The 25,737-nt window shown below is 36.9% G+C and overlaps 1 long non-coding RNA gene across 1 annotated transcript; it reads right to left on the minus strand.

Annotated features, from left to right (window-relative positions):
- Nucleotides 1-522: 522 nt before the first annotated feature.
- Nucleotides 523-22,778, minus strand: LOC128928257 (uncharacterized). The gene is made up of 3 exons (XR_008473123.2): nt 22,656-22,778; nt 15,461-15,512; nt 523-1,124 (listed from the first exon to the last, which is right to left on the minus strand). It is a non-coding gene; the product is annotated as an uncharacterized LOC128928257 (long non-coding RNA).
- Between the last annotated feature and the right edge of the window lie 2,959 nt (nt 22,779-25,737).

A 25,737-nucleotide genomic window follows, 5' to 3' on the forward strand; every position in this document is an offset into this window, starting at 1 on the left:
CTCGAAAAAGCATTTGATAGGACAACTTCTATATTGTCTAAAACTTGTATAAATATTTGTATATTTCTTCCTGGGGTGTTTGTGTGATAGATTTAGTGGTAGTTACATATAACATACCTGTATAAATATCTTATATAACATATAAATACATATATCCACATGTGTGTGTAGATCTAAGAGAAGCCATTATGCTTAATGGCAAACACTTAGGTAATGTTCTAGTGACAGGTAGAGTCTGCTTTCATCACTTCTGTAACTTTATATCTCCTAATGCAGTGGAAGTATTTTATCATTATTATTGTTATACTTTAAGTTCTGGGATACATGTGCAGAATGTGCAAATTTGTTACGTAGGTATACAGGTGCCATGGTGGTTTGCTGCATCCATCAACCCGTCATCTACATTAGGTGTTTCTCCTAATACTAGGAATTAGGAGCTGATACAGCTGAACAAGAGAGAAGTAAGTAAACATGTTAGAAAGTAAAGTTGAAAGCATAATACGTAAGTAATGTGACATCATATGTAAGTAATGCATTTTAATAATTGAAGAGCATCAACTGGAAATCTATTAGAAACAAGAAAAATAACAGTGCTAGTTACAAATATATGCACACATCCACACAAAAACATATGTACACAAAATTGCAACAAAACACCGAAGAATAGGTTGAACAAGAAATATGTAAGTTTAAATAAAGAACTTTATCGATTAAGTAACTGAAAAATATACCTTGTTCTTAGAGATGATTGAATAGTATTTAAGTTGTAAAAAAGGTAATTCTCAATTTTATTTATAAGTGAAATGAGCTCTCAGCTGAAAAGAACCTTAAGATTAAAAAAACAAACATGAGATTCTGGGCATGGTAGCTCAGACCTGTAATCCCAAGCAGTTTGGGAGGCCGAGAAGGATGGATCACCTGAGGTCAGGAGTTTGAGACCAGCCTGGCCAACATGGTAAAACCCTGTCTCTCCTAAAACTACAAAAATTATCTGGGCAGGATAGCACGTGCCTGTAATCCCAGCTGGAAGCTGAGGCAGGAGAATTGCTTGAGCCTGGGAGGCAGAAGTTGCAGTAGAGATCGTGCCACTGCACTGCAGCCTGGGTAACAAATAGAGACTCCACCTAAAAGAAACAAAAAACAAAAACACCAAACATGAGAAAATTATAAAAATTATATAAATCTTACTTTGAAAAATTAAATGTAATACTAGCCATAAAATCACCTCAAGGAAAATGAGGGACTCACAGAAATCATTAAATGCTAAATTAATTAAAATTTTGTTTTTATACTGCAAAAGGAATAGACATATGAGTCTAACAAAATTAGATATTCCAGAGGTAGAACCAAGCATATGAATCTAATTTATGATAGTATCTTAATCAATAAGTAACTAGGGATTTCTTCTACTTCTATTCCACCAGTTCACTCTGTGCTTGTCCATATTATATTTCACTTTATTTTTTTCCTCTTTTTCCTCTTACTCATTTTGTTGTATGTTGTGGTCATTGCTTTTCAAAGCAATATTCTAACACTGAATTAAATTCCTTCAGCAAAAGTCTTAATGCATATTTTACTTTGTCTCATTATTAAAGAACTGATGTTTTCTACTACACAGCCGCTGAAGTAAGTAGGAGAGAGAGACTAGTACTAATTGAAAGCTAGGGAACCAGCCTCACTTCTGGAAGATGAGATGACTGGTCAGATAGTTGAAATGCTCTTTGGCTTTGAATGTGATCCCATCTCTTTAACAAAGGCATACTGTAACCTACATATGACAGTTCTTATAGTAGAGGAGGTTGGGAAATAGAGAGCCTGGCACAGTGTGAAAATGAAAACCACAGATGTACACAGTTACTTTTACTTCTAAAATTTCAAAGTTGATTATTTGAAGTTTTTCTTCTTGAGAATCATTTCTAGAAATAAGGGAACACTGACTCAGAAAAATCGCTCTTATTTTTGTTTTGAGGACAATTTGTCATTACATTAGGCTATTCATAACTGCTATTCATAAATTTTATATGAAATCTCATAATGCAGCTTTATGTTAATTTATTCACTACTTATATAATAAAATTGCTAGAATAATTATCCAACTCATATTTTATTAATGCTTAATTAAAGATATAGCTTAAGTAATTGTGGCACATTACAGTACTAGTGAACCAGAAACTTATAATAAACAGTACAATCACAGAATATTACTAGGTAAACGGCTTTAGTTTTATGGATCTTTTTATTATTTTTGAATGCCTTTGGGATCCTTATTAACCTCCCTTCCTCCCTCCCTCCCTTCCTTCCTCCCTCCCGTCCCCTCTCTCTCTTTCTCTCTCTCTCTTTCTTCTTTTCTCACTGTCACCCAAGCTAGAGTGCAATAGCATGATCTCTGCCCAATGCAACCTCTGCCTCCCGAGTTCAAGCAATTCTCCTGCCTCAGCCTTCTAAGTACCTGGGAATACAGATACCCGCCACTACACCCAGCTAATTTTTTGTAGAGGAGTTTCGCCACATTGGCCAGGCTGGTCTCGAACTCCTGACCTCAGGTGATCCACCTGCCTCGACCTCTGGAAGTTCTGAGATTACAGGTGTGAGCCACCATGCCAGGCTCCTTATCAACCTGTCTATATAAATTTCAGTATATTCATAAAAGTGGCTTTCATGGACAGCCTAAAAATAGGTGTCCACATGGCCTTTGGGTTTTCCTTCATAAATCCAATGGTTAGATCTTATGTCAATAGTGGTTTAGAAATAAATTGAGTGAAAGATTGGCAAAAAGTTATAAATTGAATAACCACAAGGGCTTAGGTTTAGTGGCCCCAGGAGGCATTGTGACTTATTGAATTATAACCTTAAGCAGAATTAAATGGCAGCTTCTTTTGTATTTTCCTGCCAGTCAAAAACCTGAGACTGTAGTTCACACTGCAGCCCAGAACACAGTGATTGCTTGCAATGTGATTGTGTATTTTTAAACCATAACAGGTCTCACGCACTGTGTGGTAACAAAGTAAAATATTTAAAAAATTACATAGACAGTGGTGATAAAAGTTTATTGTTCTAGGTTTATCCAGGTAGTTGCCTTATTTATATTTTACTTTGACTTGCATAAGCCAACAAATTCTTTAGGAAAATAAATGGATCAAATAATAAACCAGCAAAATCAAATGTATTAGCTAAATAATTACAAATTAGACCTGACTCTACAATTTTGCCTAAAGAAAACTATTACATAGAAAGTTATTGTCGCTGACCTGGCATGTCAGAGCATGGAATAGCTTTCTTCATCTGAAATTCAATATTTGAACTTTGGGAAGGACTAAATCTTAGTTTAATTCCTCTCTTGAAGTGGGAAGGTTGTCTCCCTTTGAAATCTGGGAATGAGGGAGAAATAAATTCAGACTAGAAGTAGCTCACACGGAGCCCTTCAGGATGTGTTCTACCCCATTCAGTTCCAGTTGGCAACACACAAGGAGATCATGCAAAAACAGAAAAGAGTTTCCAAATGAAAGCTGTTCAGAAAAGCAAGATACCTGTGTCTGACTCGGCAACTCATCATGCCCTGATCATTTACAGTATTGATGTTGATTTACACAGGGTGTGACCTATGTGCCTGCAGATGAAAGATGACGCGTGGTTTACATTAGTTGACATTGAACAAGCTGCATATGGCTGGCTCAGGATCCGTGGTATCATCTTTGTTAGGACCTCTTAGCAACTCTTTCACCTAATTAGCACAGCACTTCACCGTTTTATTCACAGCTGTAAGGTTCACTGTAAACTTCTTTTGTTTTCTCTTTATCCCTCTAGCTTCTTTTTCCCCCAACAAGTTAATTATGTTTACTGAAAACTTAGGATATGGTAGAAAATGATACACAGTCAAATATAGCCTTGCCACCCTCAGGAACTGTCCTAAAAGCAGGAGACCAAATACAGATGGGCCAAAGGGAAAAAAAGTTTCACAAAACAGATTCTTCAGAGTTACCTGGACCTTTTTAGACATTTTTGGGAAGAGATGGGTTATACCGAGGTCACCAGGACCTTAACCTAGAGAACTCCTGTATTTCTTGCGTATTTCTAAAACTACTCTAGTCATCCCAGAAATTCCTAAAGTAAGAGTCACAGGCTGAAAAACAGGGCTGCAGGTCGTTCCGTGTGTGTGTGTGTTTTAACTGAAACTTTTATTAAGATGATTGTAGATCTACATGAAATTGTAGGAATAATAAACATGAGAGACCTCCTGTATCTTTTCTCTGGTTCTGCCCAGTGGTGACATTTTCCAACTACAGAACAGCATCACAACTAGGATATTGGACTTGGTCCAATCCATGAATCTTATTCAGATTATTTCAGTTTAGCTTGTACTCATTTGTGTGTGCATGTGTTGGGGAGTGCTATATAGTTCTGTACAACTTTATCACATGTGGATACATGTATCCATCAAGATGTTTAGCAGTTGGATCACTACAAGGATCTCTTTGCACATCTACCTCCCTCTAAGCTCCTTCCCCCAAGTCCTTGCAACCACAGTCTGTTGGACCGTTTCTAAAATTCTGTTTCAAAAATGTTCTAAATGGAATAGAATCATGTGGTATGTAACTTTTGGGGATTGGCTTTTTCTTTTTTTAACTGTCTACTCATTGCAGTTTACTAGAGATTCATCGAAGTGTCACCCAGCTGCTAATTGTTAGAAGGGCTTCTGATAGAAACTTGTTATGAGTAGCCTGGATTTGTCTGGTGTTTTTCCTGGGGCTCCTGAGGAGTTGAGAAGAATGGGCTTATCTGGGCTGGCTCATGTCTCTATGTCAAGGATGGAAATGTCTGGTTGGCCTTCTTCTGTTAGGAGAGGGGAAATAACATGCCTGGCTGCTGAGTTGTTCTTCCATTCTTGGAGTCCCAAGTTAGTGTCGTCTTACCATCTTTTAGACATTTTCTTTGATCACCTTCTGCATCATTTCTAGGGTTTATCATGGTACTAAGTTGGGGAGAGCAGGGTGAAATGGGTCTATACCAGCTTGTCCAGAGCAGAAGTCCTTATGGTGGTTTGTATATTCCTATTTATTCATCTACCTCTCTGAGCTCCACATAAACACACATTTTCCCTCTTCTTTAAGAGATAACATATTTGCCCTATATGTGTTTGTAACTTTTGAAGGAAACTTGGATCCAATCTGGTTTTCTCTCAGGCCTGTGTTAGAGCTTGAATACATGATTTAGGTTGCTTTGGGCTCTATATATACAAGACTCAACTCAAATGGACTGAAACAATGAAGCAGGTTGAAGGTAAAGGGGTTAGAGGTTTGTTTGAGCTCCATCTCAGGGTCTCAGAAATTCTCTTGGGTTTTGTTCATGGTGGCAAGATGAATACTGCAACTTCAAATATTATGTCATCTACAACGTCTGAAATTAGAGAGGTACAGGTCCCTGTTTTTTGCCCTTGAAGGTGGATTTTCCTTTAAGCCCTCCAATAGATTGACCCTTTGTTTCACTGGCTAGGGATACATCACACAGAAGCTTGCTGACACTGGAAATGGAATTACTCTAATTATTGTTTCAGAGCAATTAACATTCACTTACTCCATGGCTTGAGACATATCCCATAAAGCACATGGGTATTTAATTTTTGAACAATATCACGTTTATTTGGAAGCAAGTGGATGGTAGTGGCAATAGTTAAGTCACACTAGGCTAATCTATTCTTGTTAATTGCTTTATTTTAATTAAAAAATCATAATCAAATTGTGAAAATATAAACTGATAGAAATAGAATGGAATTTAGGACCAAGCAGGATAGGCTACTGAGACAAATGGATTCAGCTACAGAATTGGGTCCTTAAGCTGCACATTGTTTCTAAGATGGGAACGTGTTTTAAGCCTCATGGTCAATGTTTCAAATCAAGGCTTCAGTCATAATTGATAACTGAATTAGCAAGGTAGTGGGACAGCCTAGGAAAGTAGAAACAATGACCCAGTGGTCAGATAAGAAACCAGATTTCACCCAACTCATATTAGGCCACAGGGGCCAGAAGGGGCTGATAGACTGTTTTCATCTAATATGGATTGTTTTGGAAACTAGACCATCTGAGTCACTAGACATAGGACATCAGTAACGCTTATGGGAAGGATAAAGCAGGAGCTCCCATTGAAAAATCCAGTCAGCAGGGTTACTTGCTATCCTAAACTTATGTAACTCAGCAATGCAGTTTTAATTCTGGAAGATGTATGTCAATTAGCAATATTTCTGGTCTTTATTTTAATGTGGACACTGATACAATTCAGAGAACTATTGAAAATGAGTTCATTTAATATAGTACCATTTGATATTATTTAGATCTGGTTAATGGTACTGACACTGAGATAGAAAATAAGATTTATTTAATTGGTTGAATTATTAAACAAATATTAATGCTTGCATGATTCAAAAACTACTATGTGCCAGATTCTATTCTAGATACTGATGGTGTGAGTCTCTATTGCTGAGAGACCATACATTTGATTGAAATTATACTAATTAGATGCTGGCCTCTAATCTAACCTGAGGATGCAAAGATAAACAAGACATATTCTCTAACCAACCATAAGCAGCTTAGTCTAGAGGGTAAAATAGGACAAACTCTGTACCTATCTTGCTTATAATTAAATTTGAAGGAATTAGCAGAGAACCTGGCACATAACTGATGCACAAAACCTTTTTTGCATAAATGAATATGTAAACAACTAACTACAACATTGTATGGTAATGCTATACTAAAAGTATAGAGGGAATTTTAGGGCAGTGAGGATATACCTAACATTAATTATGCTCTCGGGAAATGCAGGGCAGGTAGGAGAAAGCCTCAGAGAAAGTAGTGAATTGAACCTTGAAGGATGAGAAGGATTATGCTAAGTGGAGAAACAGAATGAACAAAGGTGTGAACTTACATTGATGTTTTGGGAAATGGTGAGACATGTGCATGTAACAGAACCTATGGTGGATAATGAGTGTGTGGAGATGACCTTGGGAGGGTAGAATAGAGTCATCTTGGAAGAACTGAATATATCCTTCTAAGGAGTGTATACTTGATTCTGTAGGTAATGGAAAAACTAAGTATATAAACTGTGTGATCAGATGTGATTCATAGGAAGGACACTCTGGCAGCTTTATGGAGGATGCGTTGGAGACCACCACAAGCCTGAAATTTAAGTCCAAAGGCATATATAGTAATCCGAACAAACAAACAAACAAAAAGCTGAGATCCAGGGTTAGAGCACAAGTATTGGGAATAAAAAGGCATTTTAGTGGCATTGAGAGAGATTTAGAAATAGAGTCAACTAGACTTAATAACTGATTAGATATTTGTGATAGAGGAAATAGGGAATCAATTTTTTCTTTGGTTTCTAGTTTGGGAAATTGTGTGGAGAGTATTGTGGTTGGCTAATCATGGGAAAGTATTCTTGGGGAGAAAGTGAGACAAGCTGTTTGTCACTGGATATGCTATGGTAACAGACAGAACAACTCTGACATATAGGACAAACATTAATAGTGCATTAATCCCTGGGACAGTTTTCTTTTTTAAACAAACTTTTATTGAAATACAGCATTCACATGTCAAAAGGACACAGTATAATGAACTCACTCAAGGTGACAGTTGTATAAACCATTGTCCAGGTTAAAGAATTAAACGTGATTAGTGCCTGCAAATTAATAAATCTATTTTATGACTGCCTAGCAATCTGGATATTAACCAGTTCTCAAACAAAAAGGATAAAACCTTAACCAAATAAACCAACAAAAACATCTGAGTCTGTTTATTACCTCATCATTTTACCAAGGAAATAGCTAGTCCTTTTCCTCCTCAGTAGTTGAGAGCATATTATTTGACCTGTTTTGACTTAAAATGGATACTCTATCATACACATCATGGGTGGGAACTAAAGGAAATAGGTTGTTAATATCCAGAGTAGGTGAATTTGAAATAGTACAAGAAGCCCCGTTACTACTAGTGGGAATGTATATTAGACATATTAAGGAGCTGAGGACAGAGAGAACAAATGGGTGCTCAGATAAATTAAATTGTGCTTTTTAAATAAATTGACAGTCATTAGGGCAAACCTCTAACTTACCAGCATTGATTTTCTGCCTGTTACTCGGGTAATAACTATAGCTAATATTTATTGGCCATTTACTATATGCTGGGACTGTTCTGTTCTTTATAGGTATTAAATAATTTAAAGCTTACTGTTCTTATCATCAGATGAGGCACCTGAAGCAGAAAGCTGCTGTGTAATTTGCCTGAAGTCACAGCTAGGAAGTTGTGGAGTTGGGCTTTGAAAGTGGGCTCTTGGCTACAGAACTACATTGATGTTTACTCCAGCAATCCTAGACTAGGGAGTAAGCCACAGGGTGAGAAGCAGTGGCAATCTATGTAATTAGTGATGAATAGTAATGCTCACAAGCAATTGCTAATTCTTATTGCATAAGTGGAAAAGGCTCTGATGGAATAATTTAATCAAGAGGCAGTATAATGGTATATACATATATGAATGTATTTAACCTCTCTCAATTCCTATTTTATATTAATTTATTGAATACTTACTATAAATTAGATAAGTCCTTGCTGAGAATTCTGACTTTTAGAAGGCTTAGAAAAGCAAGCTTATCGGCAAATGATGACAATGTGATGGCGGATCTTATAAGGTTGATGGCAGCTTGGAACAGGAAGTGTGGCATCCTGCCTGGAAGTTGGGCAGCTTTCTATGGAGAAAAGATCTGAGTTACCTCTTGAAAGATAAGCAGATATATTTGCCATACAAGACAGGGGAAGAATGTCTTTGAATATCAAAGGCATAGGGATGAAAAAGCCTGGCTGAATGGGCAAAAGAAAAGGCTGATGACTGGAAAGGCAGGAAAAACCAGTTGAAGTGGGTTTTATAAATCAGGCTAAAGTTTGGTTTTATTCCTGTCCAGTAGTAGCTTTCAAGCTTTTCTGACCCAGACTGACAGTAAGAAATTCTAAACAAACTGCAATTAAACAATTGTTTAACCGTAATGAAAATAAGTTTTCTGACACAAGACTTTTCCGTTAAGTCTTACCTGTCATTTTTTCTCTTCTTTTCCTTCCCTTTCCTTTTCTAATTTTCTACTTTTCTGTATTTCATTGAGCAGAGTCACATTTGAGAGCCACTAAATTGTTTTAATGGCCTGGGAAGAGATAACTTCCTATAGTAAAAGAGAATATCAGAAATGACCTATCATATTTACATTTTAGAAAAATTACTTGATTTCAGAATAAGGATTAGAGCAAGCTGATCCTGGCAGATAGACTCGAGGTATGGATGCAATTAGGAACTATTCAAAAACACCTAGGGAGGGAATGGTGAAAGCTCTGCTAGAAAACTGGACTAAAGAAAAATTGCCATTTTGATTATGATGATACTGGAAGAGGGCAGGGTCCTTGGCAAGGGCTCCACCCTCACACCTGTGCCTATGAGCCTAAGTGAGAGCAAGAACTCCTGTTTTCATGCCCAAAGGTTGGCTTTTCCAACACCACTCTGGCCCACCATGCCCCCCATCCTGTGCCCATATAAACCCGAGACCTTAGTGGGCACAGACGCGAGTGAGCAAACATCAAGAGGATCAGAGGACCACATAGACAGACACCACCAGACACTGGCAGACCAGTGATGGCAGAACAAGGTAGCAGAGAAAGAAGAGGAGGGACATCTGGACACCAAGAGGAATTTGGCCAGGGGTGGTCTGAAAAGAGTCTGGCCACTGGGCAGCCTGACTCCATGGGAAGATCACCTACCTGCTCCATCCTCCATTTCTGGCTCCCCATCTATCCATCTCTCTGAGAGCCACCTCTACCACTCAATAAAACCTTGCACTCATCCTTTGAGCCCATGTGCAATCTGATTTTTCTGGTATACTGAGCAAGAGCTCGGGATACAGAAAGCTGTCACCCTGGCTCTCTGCCCCTGCTATAAGGCAGAGGGTCTACTGAGCTAGTTAACACAAGCCATCTGCAGATGGCAAAGCTGAAAGAGCACACTGTAATGCAAGCCCACTTGGGCTTCAGGAGCCACAGATGCCCACCTTAGTTGCTGCCATGGGACCAGAACCCAAAAGTGCTCCCCACAGCCTCTGCACGTGCCCATCTGCATGCTCCCCCTAGGGATTTGAGGAGGGCAGGGAGATCACAGGAGCAAGCCACACCCCGCCACATGTCCTGTGAGGGAGATGGGGAACGCTCACATTTTATTGACAACTAAAACAACCTTAGGTTCAGAGATAGTTTAGATGTGAAGTCTGAGGGAAGAAATCCAGAACCCGACATGAAAATGTTTGTAATCTATATGTTGAAATATTAGATGTGTGAAGCCTGATAAATTCCTTTTTAGCTTCAAAGAACAACTTCCTGAAAAATACCAAAATTACCTCTCCTTTCTGTGAAAAATTTTCTTCTTTTGAGGTTCCTGATTAAATGATATCATTCAAAGGAATGTTCTTTTCTACTTTTATGACCTAATGGCAGGCTTTTAGTTTTTCTTCAAGCACTTAAAAATTTCTATCTTGTAGATTATGTACAAAATCACATTGAGGCATTATTTAAAACAATAAAATGTTTGACCCCTGTAAAGTGTTACATGGAAAGAAATTAAAAGAAAAATCTTAGGCTTTAGTATACCCTAACAGTGAAGCATAAAATGTTCAGATGATTTAGAGAAGAAGTGGTTTTGCTCTTTAATGAGGATGTATTACTGCTTAGAAGCAGTTACAATTGGGCTGTTTTGCAATAGTGTGATGTATCAGACGGGCTGGTCCTCACACAATCAGCTTGTGTGGCCTTGTTAGACAATCAGATTGGTGACTGCATCAAGCCAAGGGGTGGGGGGCAGCAGCTCTTAGGAGAAGAGTAAGAAATAATAAAAATTTTTCTTCAGTTTTGTTTCATTTCTTTATCCTTCATATCGTTCCATCTGAATTGCCTTTTCAGAATATTGATTTCTATAAGATAAAATTCACAATTGTAACCATCTTAAAGTATACAATTCGATGGGTTTTGGTATATTCATGGTGTTAACACTGCCAGGGATTCCAGAATATTTTCATCATTTCAAAGTGAAGTTTCTGTACCTGTGAAGCAGTCATGCCACATTCCTCTTTTCCTCCAGCCCTGGCAACCAGTAATCTACTTTCTGTTTGTGTGAGTTTGCCTGTTTTGGATACTTTGTATACATTGACTCATATATTATATAGCTTTTGGTTTCAGCTTCTTTCACTTAGCATAGGGTTTTCAAGGTTCATCTATATTATAGCATGTATCAGTCCTTCATTCCTTTATTTGGCCAAATAATATTCCCTTGTACAGATGTACCATATTTTGTTCATTCACCTGTTGTTGAACAGTTGAATTATTTCTACTCTTTGACTATTATGAATAACGCTGATATGAACATTCATGTATTTTTGTTTCTTGTGGGTATACACTTAGAAGTGCTGAAATTAAATGAAAATTCTATATGTAACTTTTGGAGGAAACTCCCAAACTCTTTTCCACAATTATTGTACCGTTTTACATTTCCACTAAGAATGTATGAAGTTTTTCAATTTCTCTATATCTTTGTCAACATTTCTTATTTAAAAATAAACTATAGGCATTATATATTAGTCCATTTTCACACTGCCATAAAGAATTGCCTGAGACTGGGTAATTTATAAAGAAAAGAGGTTTAATTGACTCTCAGTTCCACATGGCTGAGGAGGCCTCAGGAAATTTACAATCTTAGCAGAAAGTGAAGGGGAAGCAAGGCAAATCAACAGGGTGGCAGGCAAGAGATGAGAATGAGGAAGTGCCAGATACTTATCAAATGACCAGATCTCATCATCATGAGAACAGCATGGAAGAAACCTCTCCCATGATCCAGTTACCTCCCATCAGGTCCCTCCCTCGACACATGAAGAATACAATTCAGATTACAATTCAAGATGAGGTTTAGGCGGGGACACAGCCAAACCACATCTCATTGCTTTTTGTCATTTATTATTTTTAACCCTATAATCACATTTCAGTCTCTTACACCTTGACCTCCCTTTTCTCCATTTATCATGTTGCCAGACACATGAGGTTATCTGTATGAAAACCTACTTTAACCAGGCCCTTTATTCATGGGTGGAATCATTACAATCTTTTCCTAGTATATTTCATATGCCAATAGGAAATAATTGGTATATTAATGATCTATTGTTACATGACAAGTTACTGCCAAACTTACTAGCTAAAACTATAAACACTTGCTAGCTACAGTGTCTCCAGGTAAAGAACTTATGCACAACTCTAGGTGAGGGTCTCTCTCAGGACTAATCAAGGTGTGGGTCAGGGCTTCAGTCTGCACTCAGGCTTCATTGGAGCTGCCAAACTCACTTATGTGGTCGTTGCAGCTGTCAGTTTCTCACAGCAGTTGGACTGAGGGCCTCACTGGTTGCTGCTAGAAGTTCCCTCAGTTTCTTACCATGTGGCCCTCTCTAGAGGGTGGTTTAGAAGATGATAGCTGCTTCAGAGTGAGCAAGAGAAAGACCAGGCAAAATGGAAGACACAATCCTTTTGTAATCTAAACTCAGAAGAATGAAAACATCTCATCAATGTCGTCCTATTCTATTCAACAGTCAGCTGAATTACTTTGTCCAGTCCACCTTCAAGGGGAGTGAATTACACAAAGGCCTGAATACCAGAATGTGGGGATTATTGAAGGCCATTGCAGAGGCTGCCTATTAGAATTTTTAAAGAAAAGGGACAAAGATTTTAGGCATAAACATATTCTCTCGTATTTTACAAATGTAAGCACTTTGAAACAAAAATATTTAGTGTTTATTTAAGTATCCCAAGATATTTCTCCTTTTTTTGAGACAGGATCTCTGTCACCCAGGCTAGAGTGCAGTGGCATGGTCATGACTCACTGCAGCCTGGAACTCCTGGGCTCAAGTGATCCTCTTACCTCAGCCTTCCAAGTAGCCGGGAGTTCAGGCACATGCCACCATGCCTGATTAATTTTTAAATGTTTGTGGAGTTGGAATCTTACTATGTTGCCCAAGCTGGTCTCAAACTCCTGGTGTCAAGCAATCCTGCAGCCTTAGCCTTCCAAAGTGCTAGGATGAAAGATATATATATATACATACATATATATATATATATATATATATATATATATATATATATATATATATTCTCAAAGTTCTGATCACTTGGCAATGCAGAGAAAATTGGCAGAAACAGAAACATTTGGAGTGAACCAGGAAACCTGATTGCTACTTTGAGGGCTAATATTAACAAAAATTCATGATCTGCTTATGCAAAGCTTGTAAACTCTTTCCACTACAGTTTCATCATCTGTAAAATCAAAGAGTATTTCTATCAGGGGTTTTTAAGCTTTTTTACTGCAACCCACAATAAAAACATTTTACATTGGGGCAAATCTGCTACATACATATTTGGAACAAGTTCACAGATAATGTAAACAAAAGGTTCCGATAACTGAAACAAAAGATAAGAAAAAACAGTACTTACTTCTACAAAATACAAAATTTTCTGGTATTTTCCTTGACATTCTATTATATTTTATTGACATACTTTATTTTATTTAATTAAAACAATGAATTGACCAGATTAAGTATCACCTTCCAGTGGATTCCGATCCTCAGTGTGAAAGCACTGTGATTTTTATAGCTGCTTTCAAAACTGCAAGACAATTCTGGGATTATTTGCTACATCTGTGAAGATGATGAAACAGGAAAGGTATACATTTCTCCCTTGCCTTAAGCGCCACATTTGCTAGTTAAGAGTATACTAACAAGCTGTCCTCCTCCCCGCTATTACCAACATGTGTGCACATCACTTTGGTAAAGAGGTCACGGGTAGCTGTTTCAGAAAGCTAATGACTGCATGGCACAAACAGCCCTTGGCTTTGCCTCAGGCTATCAACTCTCTCAAAAGTTCTTAATCCCCCTCAAAATGACCTTTGTTTTCCTTCTCTACAAGGTTTAAGGGGTTATTGATTCTGTCACAGATATGTTATCCTTCGTTCTCTTTTGCATTATATTTATTCTCATCCCTGTGGATGCATCACAGTTAGTGTGACATGCAATGCTAAGTTCATCAGGAATATTCACTGAAGAAGAATGTTTCCTAGATGGGCCATACATACATTGCTTCTACAATTTTTCAACAAAGTATTCCTAATGCAAGAGAAGCACAAAATCTGTGACAACTCACTGAATGAGTCAACTTTCCTTGAAGATTTCTGCCTTAGCTTAGATATTCATGCAAATTTCGAACTCTATGATACGTGCTTATTTTAATAGCTAATCAATGTTTTACATTATTTATGAGTCGAATAATTTAACTTCCGTCACTTTTCAATCTTAGAATAAAATTTATGTTCCAGGAGGCTGCACCATGATTTTCCTTGGCTGAAGGCAAAATCTTCTAAGGAATTTTGAGAAGCATGAAACATGTTTTTTTTCCCCCCATGTAATCCTCATAGTCACCCCCATGAAATAGATTTTATTGTTCAGACTTAGCAGATGAGGATTAACAATCTCCAGAAATTTATATAATTGATAACAGCATTAGAACTTAAAAGTAGGTCTGTATCCACAGCTCTCTTTTTGCCTTATCATATCATAATGCCTTTCTTTAAACCTTCAGGAAATGAAGAATGCAGATAATCCTAAAATATTCACTGCAGACATTTAAAGGATTCTATACTTTTCCACTGTAAGTACTTTGCATCCTGGGAGAGAGCATACAAAAAGTATGAGAATTAAGAAAATTGCTCCTTCAAAGAAGGGACTTTAGTGTACCTGAAGATCACTGTTTTCTAAAGTAAGGTTCAGGAGAAGTCTACAAGGCCATTATGAAGATGAAATATCTGAAGTCACGGGATACAAATCATGTTACAGGAACTAGGTTGCTGGTAATAAAGATTTGATTCAGATGATGTTATGGCCAGGGACCAAGAGTTTCCAGATTTCTGCTTTGCCAGTTTTCTCTATCCAAGCTGAGTTTTTCTGATTTGCTTCAAATCTAATTGTAGATCCAGAATGCATAAGAATTCCTATTTTTTTTTTTTTAAAGTAAGATCAGCTGGGCATGGCGGTTCACGCCTGTAGTCCCAGCATTTTGGGAGGTGGAGGAGGGTAGACAAACTGAGGTCAGGAGTTCAAGACCAGCATGGCTGACATGGTGAAACCCCATCTCTACTAAAAATACAAAACTTAGCCAGGTGGGGTAGGACACACCTGTAGTCACAGCTACTCGGGAGGCTGAGGCAGGAGAATCACTTGAAGCTGGGAGGTGAAGGTTGCAGTGAGCTGAGATTGCGCCATTGCACTCCAGCCTGGGTAACAAAGTGAGACTCCATCTCAAAAAGTAAAACAAAAGGTAGGAAAGAAGGAGCAGCCAAACAAATACTCTCTGACTTTGTTTACCTTTTGAACTGCTTGCAGCGCTCTCAGTGGTTGCAGGAAGGTGTGGATCTACCTGCATGAAGAAAACTGGAAATGAAAGAGCAGAAAGAATGGGTGCATGTGTTTTAAAGCATAACATACCTCTAAACTATTTATTTAGAGATGAAATATTGGATGTGAAAGTGGCCACTCACTCAGTATGCTTATAACTCTAATTCACATATCCGTATATCATCTAGCATTTTTATTATCATTGTTTCGGGAGTTAGTATTTGTCAATATACTAGATACATTTTCCCCTCTATAGACATTTTACATCTATAAAGATTTCTTAGCCTTATTTGGATAACCTACAAAATAATTACGGGTCCTAATTTCCTGGCATCCAAATAATTATTTCCATATATTTTTTGTCCTAGCATTCTCATAAAAAGTAAGATGCCTTTTTTCCCCATAAAGGACACCTTTCATACCATTTTTCAAACATCTTCTCCAAAAGAAGGATGACGCAAATATCTCATCTCATTGTTTCTTCCTCCACCATTGTCTTCAGCATGTGACTTTTTCTACGTGGTAGTAAGATGGCTGCTGCACTGCCAGGCATCCTTGAAACAAACTCAACTACTATGTTTTTATCATTTTGTGCTTGGATGGTGGATAATGCATGAAATAGCAGCCATCTTGCTACCATGAAGGCAAAAACCAAAAACAGAGGAAAATGGAGCAGAAAAAACAAAGAACCTGGTCTGTGATGACATGATAGAGCTACTGTGCCAGCTGTGACTGCCAACTCAATACTGTTTTTGCATATAACTCCAGAAGTATCTAATTTTTTAAAGTTAAAAACCATCCTTATGTGTTTTTTACTATTCACATTTCTTCTCCTTCTGTCTACAAATAACCATTATCCTGATTTGAGATAAACACTTCCTTGCTTTATAGCTGTAATACCCATGTATGTATTTGTAAAAAACTTTTGACAGTTTAGCCTTGCTTTTTATTATAACTTCATAAATCAGGATATATATTTCCTGTGGCTTGCATTTTTTCTCAACTTTATTCTTGAAAGATTGAGCCACATGAACAAATACAGCATTTCACATAAATACAGGATTTGGCTGGAATTTATTTTTTAATGTTGTATGGTATTCCATGTAGTAGGTAGCTTTCATTTATTTCCTTTTTTTTTTTTTTTTTTTTTTTGAGATAATTTCACTCTTGTTACCCAGGCTGGAGTGCAGTGGCACAACCTCGACCTCCTGGGTTCAAGCAATTCTCCTGCCTCAGCCTCCTGAGTAGCTGGGACTACAGGCATTTACCACCATGCCCAACTAATTTTTGTACTTTTTTTTTAAGTAGAGATGGGGTTTCATCATGTTGACCAGGATGGTCTCGATCTCTTGACTTTGTGATCCACCTGCCTCAGCCTCCCAAAGTGCTGGGATTATAGGTGTGAGCCACTGCGCCCAGCCTATTTCTATCTCTATACAACATTTTCTATAGCATGTAGTTGCAGCTCATTTATTTCCATCGTTGTATAGCATTCCATCTAGCTGTACTTCATTTGTTTTCATTGCTGTACAGTATTCATGTAGTACATAGCTGTCCTTCAATTGTTTTCATTGCTTTACAGGATTTCATTTGTGAGCATTCAACAGTTCCATCAATGGGCACTTGGTTTGTTGCCACATTGGAGCTATTGTGAGCAATGCTGCTAAAAAGGTTGTTGTACATGTCTATTAGTGTTCCGTGTGCAAGATTCTCTAGGGTATATATCTTGAAGTAAAATTGTTGGGTCACAGGGATTGTGTATTTTTTAGTTTACTAGAAATGCAAAACCGTTTTCCCAAATGGCTATCTACTTAAACTCCCTTCTGTAATATATGAGAAGTCACATTGTTTCACATTATTTTATTCCTTTACTCTTCCATGTCTACTTTTTATTTTACAATGAGTGTACATTTACTAACAGAAAAGATGTTTTCTTAATTTTTAAAAAATATCTATCCTTACAAAGTGAATAAATGTTATTTAAATATATACATAGAATGAGTTTTTAATCCTTTGAAAATGATGTGATTGATCGTATTGATGGTTAACTATGACTTTAAAATATACTTATGGCTCTTTGCTCCCATCCCAAGTTAAATGATCACTTTGGGTACCTGGTATAAAGCACATGTGAAGTACAGAGTTTTTAACCAGGAAGTTCCAGATAAATAACTAGGACAAGGAAGAGGATGTGAATTCCATTATCTGATTTGGGGATAGTAAGAAATGTACTTCTCCCTTTCCTTTCTGTAACAAAGCCGCTATGTGGCAACTGTGGAGAATTCTTGAATTGTAAGATAAATGGCTGTGATTTTTATAGAGTGTTGGTATTTAAACAGTAGCATGAACTACCTCAAGGCTTGAGAAAAATAAAGGTCTCGTTCTCTCCGGAGAGCACTGTCTCATTTCGGAAATTATCTATTTCTGAAATGTGCTCTGGCCAGACTAGAAGCCGCAGTGAGGCTCTGGGAACATTTACAGCAGCAAAGACAATCTGTTTCATACAGGCACAACACAATTAGGAGAAACAATGTTTTGCTTTGGAAAGTATCTCCTTATAATGTAATCCACATAACAAATACATTGATTTACATGTGCTAATTTATAATATGAAATACAACTTTCCTTGAAATGTTTCCTTGATGCATTCAAAGTTTTAATAACTTGATTGACACATCTCTTCTCTAGATCAGTGGACTAGATATTTTTTAAAACACTTACTTTATCCGTTAAATTTTTATAACAAAGCCTCAATAAGTAAATACATATATACACATATATGTACATTTGTATATGTACATTCATACATTATTTACTTACATATACTATTGAACTAATGTAATTAAATAGCATAAAATGTACATACCAAAACAGAAATTTCAAAACAAAAAAAAGCTGAAAAACATTAGTTTTTAAATTTTAGTTTTTTATTCCCACAAGATGCTTTTGTATTCATAAAAATGTGTTAAAACTAGAATAATATAGTTTCACATGTTTTTTTTCCAAACAAAAAAAAGCTCTGTTTAAGGCTTCCTGTTACAGTAACTCAAGGTCTGGTTCTGGGGCTACTTAGTCTGATAACAGATTTTAAGGACAAAAGTATATTTTACAAATATACATAGATCTAAATAGTTTTGTCTACTAAATAATGCAATGTATTTTTATTCTTATCCTCATTTTTGCAAAGCATTTGGTAAAAATAGGGTGGTAAGTGTCCATTTATTCTAATGTTAAACCAGTTTGTGCTGTATTTTAATCATTTAAACTGATATTCATCCTCTATTGAGATTCTATTCAGAAGCTGTTAAAATAGGTTAGAGAGGACTATTTCTGAGTTTCTTCAAGTATATAAATAAGACTTTCTGAGTGACTTTTTAGTATTATTTTCAATAACAAAATCCCATAAATATGGAAATATTTTTAAACATCAATTTTTGAAATACAGTATGAGTCTCCTTTCAAAAAAAACAGGACTTTGTGACTTATTGTTTAAGTATCATCTTTACCTTGAAAGTACAGATTAGGTAGGTTAACTTTTTTTTTAACCTCCCAAAAACATTTTCGAGGCTGGGTGCAGTGGCTCACACCTGTAATCCTAGCACTTTGAGATGCCGAGGCAAGAGGATTGCTTGAGCCCAGGGGCTCCAAACCAACCTGGGCAACACTGTGGGACTCCCTCTCTACCAAAAATAAAATAAAAGTAGCCAGATGTGGTGGCTACAGGTACATGCACCTGTAGCCCCAGCTTCTTGGGAGGCGGAGGCAGGAAGATTGCTTGAACCAGGAGGTTGAGGTTGCAGTGACCCATGATTGCACTGCTGCACTCCAGGCTGGGTGACAGTGAGATCCTGTCTCAATAAATAATAATTCTGGGTAATATATTGCTGAATACTACTTTTCATAAAATTTAAAGTTGGCAGAACTGACACTTCTGCCTTATTTTTAGTAAAATAAAAACACACAAATAATTCTTTGATGCATCTTTTAAATATTTCACAATGAAATACCCAGTGATTCTGTGTGCTTTAAAAGATGTATCTGTTTATTTCCCATGCCATTAAACATTTTAACTCTTCATGTTTAACAATAAATACCCTTTGGTGATATAAAGCTGGGGCATCCCCTAAAAATAGGGTGCCTCTCTTGCCCACCTTGAAGGTTTCTCATTTATATTGTATTACAGGTGATCAGAGTTGTGCAGCAGGTGACCTAATTGGCATCTTGTAGCATTTTGTGCACTTTGCTTCCAGTTTTAATTCTTTGCTGCAGTACTGTGCCTCTGAATAAGGCAGTGGGTGCATTTCACAAGCTGGAGTATCTCTGAGCTCTGAATGCACATTCCCATCTCCATTCCAGTCACAGGCATTCGTATTATGAATGGTTACATTCAGACTGAACAACCATCCTCAGTGGCTCACAAAAAAAGTAGTTCTGTGTATATTTCATTACTGAAACAGCAGATAGCAAATACCATAGACAGAAACATAGCATAATCCATAGTTTCATCGGAAAAAACAAATCTCCCGCAATGTGTGATTTGTGACTTGTTTCTTTCCATCTCCAGCAACATTTTCTGTCTTCCAACAGTATATATTGAAAAACAAGAAATTGTTTTAGATCATCTCTATTATTTTTAGTCCATTATTGTAGTCTGTTCTATCTATTGCAGAAGGAAGGCTTTCTTTGTTGGTATATGGAACTTGGTTTTCACAATAAAGTGAAAGAAGTTTTAAAGAGACTTCAAACACTTTCCATAGATTTAATAGAGAAATTGGATAAAACAGTGCAGTGATAATGACATGACATTTGCCTTGAAATTGTCCTGATCTGTTTTTATGTCCTGGATGTTCATTTTTCAATATTTTTATTAATATAATGGCCTTATACTATTATTACTATTTTAAAGCCAAGAATACACTTTGAATGAGATTAACTTGTTAAGTATGAGTAAACACACACATACTCCAAATAGTCTTCTTAATTATTTCGACTTATCTGATGGTTATGGCTTCTGTGATGGCAATGTAGTCCAATGGAGATCTCAGACGAGGAGTGGTAGATGTCAGCTCTGTGATTATATTATTTGCTTGAGCATGAGTGATTACTTTTAGTTGCTCTCAGTAGTTACTTTGCAAGAATATTTTAAAGACACCTGTCTGTTTTGTGTGGGTCAGCTTCCTTTAGTTTCATTAAAATTAAGTGATAGAATTATGAATCAATTTAACTGGGCTCCACAAGCTGCAATCACTTGTAATTATCCAAAGAGGAGATATGATGAAGATATCACCGTTAACTCTGTTTTGTATTTTTTTTTTAAATCTCTACCTGTTCTTTGTTTTACCTTAACAACTGTGTATCTCTAGCTCATATTTCACCTTCAGCTACTCATTTACCAGGTCTGTACATTATTTTCAGAATCCTGAAGACACAGTGCCACTCTCCTAGTATGTTTTTAACTTTGCATTACTTTTTAAGGAATTTGAAGACATAGCCTCTGTAATCTTACAATTTTTATGGTTGTTTATACATCTATTTCTCTATTTTTAGGACACCTATGCTGATTGTATATCATAGTTAATGCCTGTCTATTATAGAACAATTGGAAGACTAAAGCAAAGTATAAAGAAATAAATGTAAAAGGCTCAGTATCTAACCACACAGAGAGAAATTGACATTTTATCAATGCACACAAAAAATACACATTTGTCACTATATATTATGTTTATAATATATTTAAATCATGTGTATGTACTGTTTTGTAACTGTTTCCCTGCTCTTAAAATATTGTATACATCTAATAATCTCTGTAAGTTATTCTTTCCTGGAGGCTGTCCCCACTTACATAATTTTTAAGTGACTGAAGTCTTGCTATCAAGTTACTAGACTCCACGAGAGTCTAGTTTAATTTTGTGGCTAGGTCTTAATTTACAGAAAATCATGCAGAGGATATATCATGACAAATTAACTATGGCTTCTTTTCTATCAAACATAAGTCACATACCATTATAATGATCTTTGGACATTCTTACAATATGGAGCTACTCACTTATGATTATGAAAGGTCTTGAAACTCAGAAAAATATCTATTTTTAATTTGGATAACTTGGGTGAAATGTGGTTGATATTTTGGGGCAAGCAGGCTGTGTGATTCCTCCTCAGCTTCCTCAGCAAAGTTTTGGAGTTATTTTCTATAGTCATTTCACAAAAAAGTCTTGGCATGCCATTAGACAAAGCTCGACATGCCTTAGTCAATGACAAGAACAAGTAGCGATCTGAAGGAAAAGTGTTTACTGACATGTGTAATGACAAGAAATGAACTGATTGTCATCGTGCTGGAGCAGTTACAGTGATTGATAAATTGATGTCAAGCTGTCCCAAAGATCTGATTCTTAGATTGGAAAATTTACCTTCATTATGCATGCAAAACATATCTCTATTCCCAAACCCAACTCGTTTATAAAAGGACTAGAGACATCTGGTGTGATAAGGAATGGTCTTACTATGGGAATTGAGTTAAATGAGGGTAGAATTAGGAAATAGCAGTTAAAGGGAAATCTCTCTATGACTATGACTAACTTTACTTTTTTTTAAAATAATCACTCACTATATAAAACTACATTTTTTTTAAACCAGCAAAATAGAAATCCTAATATTTTCCAATTAGAAACATACACAGCAACTAATAAAATTACTGACTTTAGAATTTCAGGTAAATACAGAGTGCCATTTAATTGCTAATGATATGCTTTATGTTTTGAATATGTAATTTTTGATGGCACTGCATGAAACAACTCTAGTCTCCTACAGGATGGTAATTTGAGGGCAGAAATAAGAAGTATAACATGCCTCATTTAACTTATTGGAAAATTGGAACTACTTTAGGTTTATATTACCTTATAGTGTGACTCAGTATGCCAAAGAACCCAAAACAATTTACAGAAACCAAATTCATCTCAATTCTAGTTGACCTGTCCTGTTCTCATATACTGGTCATTTAAAATGGTCTACCCTCGAAAGCTTAGATGTTTAATGCCGACAGCTGATGCTAAAGTGTTATAAAACTTACTTTAAGCATCTGTTTCCAAAGTTGACTTACTCTAATAAAACATGCATATACAATATTTTATGTAATATATTTATGTTAATATCATATATAAATACATACCTTCTCACAGCAGTCAGAATGGCTATTATTAAAAAGTCAGAAAATAACAGGTGCCAGCGAGGTTGCAGAGGAAAAGGAACACTTTTACAGTTGGTGGGAACTCATTGCAGTACTATTCACAATAGCAAAGGCGTGGAATCAGCCTGAATGCCCAACATTGATGGGCTGGATAAAGAAAGTGAGGTAAATATACACCACAGAATTCTAGGAAGCCATAAAAAGGAATGAGATCATGTCCTTTGCAGGGACATGGATGGAGCTGGAGACCATTATCCTCAACAAACTAACACAGGAACAGAAAGCCAGATACTGCAGGTTCTCCCTTATAAGTGGGAATGAAATGATCAGAACACATGGATGCATGGCAGTTGGATCAACACACACTGGGTTCTATCAGAGGGTAGGGGGAGGGATGACGGAGAGAATCAGGAAGAATAGCTAATGGATGCTGGGGCTAATACCTGGGTGATGGGATGATCTGTGCAGCAAACCACAATGGCAAATGTTTACCTGTGTAACAAACCCGCACATGCATCCTTGAACTTACAAGTTGGAAATAAAATTACATGCATTATATATTTTGTAATAACATGACACATATATAAAACCATAATCAATGACCACTTATAGTAATGACTATCTTTGCCTTATTAACATTGCCAGAAAATGATTGCTAATAAAAACTTGAACTATGAAGTTATCTAAATTTGCAAGGAAGTGAAACTTATTAAGATTATCTAGAAGAGAAATACTGTAAACTTCTCCCAAAAATGAAATTCTATGTAAAACATAACTCTCTGCTTCTTTTATCCATTTTTAAAACTCAGAGTAAGGAGTGACGTGCCTACTTTCCACTCTACCAAAAATTCTGCATCAGAGTGAGGGTCATAATGAAATTTACCAACCTAGAAGAGCATTCACCGAGAGTGACATCTCTAATGTATTTCCTCTGACTTGCTCTGTATAAAACAGTGATGTTTTTATAGCAGTGAAATGTATTTGATATTGAATTAAGAAGGGATATTCTCACAGTCACTTCCTTTTCCCTCTTTCTTCCCTCGGCTTCTGTTGGCACTGATTCCCTGTCCCTTATTTAAATGCTTTACATAAGCAATTACTTCACAAGAGTAAGTTAAAACATTGCCCATGTTCGAGGGTCCACATACTTGAAGCACAGATGTGGCAAAGATGGAGAATATTTCCAGATTCTTTGCATTGAAAGTGTGCATGTGCCTTGAAGGGGTGTTTTAATGAGTGGCTCGAGCCAAACAGATGATTAACTACAGACAGAAACGAATCTGTTTTCTAACAGGTAGTCACTGCTAACACTAGGTTTTCATGCAAGTTTGGGGCAATGGCTAATGGCTTGTAACAATCTAAGAAAGATGGAGCACTGGATCAGGAAAGATGATGCAGATATACCCCTTGTTGATAGCAAAAGCCCTGATAAAAAAACTTTTTGTATAAATAAAAAAAGCAGGGCTATCTGGGCAGGGAGACATGTTAAAATTAAGAAATTGAATTCTATTGGTTAATGATGTATTTATCATTTATCATCTTCCTTATTATCCTTGATTTGATCATAGAGAAGTATCTCCATTACTTTCTACTGTGTTTGGTGTTGGTTGATTGTTTCTGGTGGTTTTTGAAGAACTCTGGAGCCCTGTATATTGGTGGGCAAAGACGAAGCAGAAACAACATGTGGAGAAAGGATGCAAGAAGTATCACAGAAATCAGACTACCAAGTTAGGGAGTTGGGAGGAAGGAACGTGGGACACAGCAGTGAAAGGAATCTTCTGATTTCTGTTTCTGGAACCCTTGCAGATCCTTCAACTTTTTTTCACGATCTCCAACTGCTGACATTTTGGAAACCAAAGCCAAAAGCAATACCTCAAATCCACAGCTCCAGGCAGAAGCCTGCTTCAAACCAAAATTGACTTTTTAATCTTTACAAGTAGGACCGGCACATGTTGTGAATGTTTCTAGGGAGTAAATTTACTAGTGCTGTAAGATTGGGCCAACCTAGGTATTTTAAAGGTTCAGTTTCATGTTGGTCCCTGGTCAAAACAAAACAGCACTGTATGCAATTTACAAACCGAAATGAAGCATAACACAGTGTAGACATTCATCACAAGTTTTTTATTTAAATTCCTAAAGTTTAGTCCAGATCTGTAATCAGATCCTACATGTAGATTATGCCATTACACTGGGGAAGAGGAAGTCAAGGTTTTAGAAACAAAAACACCAAGCAGGGAAAAAGGGAATGCTGTGATTTTCTTTCCATGAAAAAGACGTAGTAGTGTGGAACTGATTGAGGCTGAAAACGGAGAAAAGCTTTGCTTGGATGGTTCTGTTTGTCTTCTTGAGTCCTGCAGCTTTCCCACTCATGCAAAGGTGGATATTTCCCTAGGTTCCTCTTCTCTCTCCTGCATCACGAGCGGTGACCCCTCGGTAGGCATTTCCTAGCAGTTAATGATTGGCTAGTTTAAGGGCCCTGGGCTTTGCCTCTGGCCCTTGACCCTCATCTCGTTAACTGGCCGGATGTATTTCCTTTCTGTTACTTACTTTTATATATTCTTAACAGAACAGAAGGTACCTTGGCTGAGGCAGACAACGTTACCCTTTCAGCCTCTCATTTGTAAATAACCCTGTTATTAGTAATAGGAAGTGATCCAGCTGGTTGTAAAAAGACACGTTTAATGGGCACCTCCTGGTGGACTAACGGTTTTGTGGGAAAAAAGCATCACACCTGCAGGACACATTGCTCCAGTGTTGGTTCTGAACGTAATGAGCCTGCGTTCAGACAGAGATGCACACACACCTCTCTGGGAGTTATAAACCTTGAAATATGCAGTAGGAAAAAAATATTAAAACATATCTAGCTCATTTTTTCTCCCTAGAGACAAACATTATTCTGTCTGAGCATCATTCTTTCCTCAGGTTCAATAATTTCCAAGTGCAAGGTAGAGCCACTTTTATATACAATGTAATGCCCCTCTAAATTTTTACACCAGGTCCATACAACTTATGAACGTACTGCTGTAATATGGCCACTGTTGCCCTCTGTGGTCATTAGAGCTCT

Source organism: Callithrix jacchus, chromosome 1, assembly GCF_049354715.1.
Source record: "Callithrix jacchus isolate 240 chromosome 1, calJac240_pri, whole genome shotgun sequence".
In the NCBI taxonomy this organism is placed as follows: Eukaryota; Metazoa; Chordata; class Mammalia; order Primates; family Cebidae; genus Callithrix; species Callithrix jacchus.